General features: G+C 40.7%; 1 protein-coding gene across 6 annotated transcripts in view; it reads right to left on the reverse strand.

Annotated features, from left to right (window-relative positions):
- Positions 1-2,500, reverse strand: part of satb2 (SATB homeobox 2) — a 45,540-nt gene that overhangs the window by 23,776 nt on the left and 19,264 nt on the right. The gene's annotated exons all lie outside the window — the stretch shown is intronic.

A 2,500-nucleotide genomic window follows, 5' to 3' on the forward strand; every position in this document is an offset into this window, starting at 1 on the left:
TCCTCTAGTGTTGTTTGATAACAATCTCAGCTTTCTCTCCGCTGACCTGTGGCACACAGGAGTGTCTCTCTTTCTCTCTCTCTTTCTCTCTCTCTCTTTCTCTTTCTGTCTTTCTCTCTTTCTCTCTCTTTCTGTCTTTCTCCGCGGCGGCTCTCTGCCGTTTGTTTTCTTGTTTTGCGCTGTGTTGTTTAGTCTGCGTGCCTCTGTGGGTTCGGAGGCTTTCGGGGGGTCTCGCTGTGAAGCTTTGCCGTGCAGACAGGGGGACCTGGCTGACCTGGCCGCTGCTGAGCAGCCTCGGTCGGCTGAGAGCGCCAACGCTAGGCGCCGATGGGTGGGCTACAGACAGCTTTTATTTCCCCTGTGTGGTTACAAAGCCTGTTAAGGGTTCAGAGTACTCGCTTCCTTGTGACTGCAATTGTGTTTTCATGGCTTTTTAAACCACCCATAAAGGTATGGCTATCACACCGTGTGGCCCTGAGGGTTTTATGATGAATGAGTAATTAATTTTTATGTGGTTTATTAATAACTAATCTACTTTCATAAATTAATGAGACTCTTATCATGGAGGTTAGTGGGGAAATGATATGATATCATTAGGGTAAATGGTAACTGAGATATCTTCAAAGGAACGATTTGGAAATTAATTTGAATATTTTGTTACTTAAAATGTTGAAACGACAGCCAAAGCGAAAAAAAAAATGTCTTGGGTTTGTGGCTCTGACCTCAAGAAACTAGTAAAGTCTGGGGCACTGGAGCGAGATGAGGAACAGTCACATCATATGCCATAGAGTTATTTAAGAGTTACCCAGATTTACATCCAACTATAACATGACTATTATGAGACACATAATCAAGGCTTATTTCATGCTAAGCAGGTGATTTTCACTACAAGCCACTGATGGTATGCACATAAAAAACGTGTTTATGAAAATATGTTAGCTTAGCTGAGAGCTGAGATACAATTTTATGGATTTTCTCAGAGGGAGTCGATTCAGCATGACCTAAATTTTACCTCAAAACACAAGTAGAAAACAAATAACGAAAATGAGTGCATCGATAAACAAACTCCATTTGCACCGACTTGTGAGGTAGGCCGAGTGGTCTTTTGTTTTGTTTCTGTGGATCCACTTGAAGCAATTGGCTGTTTCAAATGGTCTGCATATTTTGTTGGATACAAGCAAACTCCTTGGTCTTTCCAGAGATGACAACCATGTGTACAACAATAAATTACAGACTTATTATGTTCCTTCTCAAGGCTGCTTTCTCATAAACATTCTCTCTCTCTCTTTCTCTCTTTCTCTCTCTTACACACACACACACACACACACACACACACACACACACATACTGTACAATCGCATAAAGGGCATTAAGAGCAGACACAAAAATACACAATTATTTGCTCCATCAAAGTATTGCATTCTTTCCTCCTCCAGTTGGCCCTGTCCTTTTGTTCTTTAATGACTTTTTCAGACTGTCTGTGATTCAGTGGTGTTTAACAAATGGCCCTGCTCTCCCCCTACAGTGGAGTCGCCGGCAGTCTCTACTACATCATGCCTCTTCCTCCTGTCAGCAACAGTGTGGGCGTCCTCCTCTGACTCGTTTGAAGACAGTTCCACTCAGTGAAGTACTGTATCAAGTACATTTGGAACGGGCAAATGTCAATCTTGGAGAAAGTTTTCTTTTTTGTCGACTCATAGCAAATGAAGAGGTTTTAATGTTCACTTCGACGTGGAGTGAGTAAATACTAAATAGCTCCTTCAGACACCACTAAATGCCTACAGCTATGTTTCTCTAAATGAGTGAACGGAATACTCTGGAAGAAAGGCTCAATTTGGTATAAGTACATTCATAGAAAAACATGCGATATGGAGAATTTGACGATTATTTGTATTTTTTTTTTCACTAATCCTTTTCACACATTTTTTAAGTGTGCATGGCCAGCCACAAAAAAAAATCACAAATCAAAAATATCTGTGAATAACTGGAAGATGGTAGTTTGCTGTAAAGGTATAAATGAGGGTTTAAGGATTCTAAAGATTGTCTTTGAAGAATGTTATAAATGTTTCCTTACATTTCCCTTATAAAGGGGTCATTTAAGACTAGTTTGACAGTCTTTGCTTTTCATAAGCCCTCAACCTTAAGCCCTCAATCAGACACTGTGTGTCAAGGAGGAGACCTTGGAATTTAAACGATTCAATGGGGAGCATTAAGAAAGAAAGAAAGAAAGAAAGAAAGAAAGAAAGAAAGAAAGAAAGAAAGAAGGGAAGAAAGAACAAACGAAAGAAAAGACAGATGGGAGGAAAGCTTTATTTTCGCTGACAAGCGCCTGGAGAGACAGTGTATATGCCTGTGTGTATATGCCTGTGTGTGTATGCATGTGTGTGTATGCCTGTGTGTGTATGCCTGTATGTGTATGCATGTGTGTGTATGCCTGTGTGTGTATGCATGTGTGTGTATGCCTGTGTGTGTATGCCTGTGTGTGTATGCATGTGTGTAT

This window comes from Alosa pseudoharengus, unplaced genomic scaffold (assembly GCF_046254945.1).
Source record: "Alosa pseudoharengus isolate Yale_2024_CS ecotype anadromous, Long Island Sound unplaced genomic scaffold, YU_APseudo_1.1 YU_APseudo_1.1_scf_3, whole genome shotgun sequence".
Lineage (NCBI taxonomy): Eukaryota > Metazoa > Chordata > Actinopteri > Clupeiformes > Clupeidae > Alosa > Alosa pseudoharengus.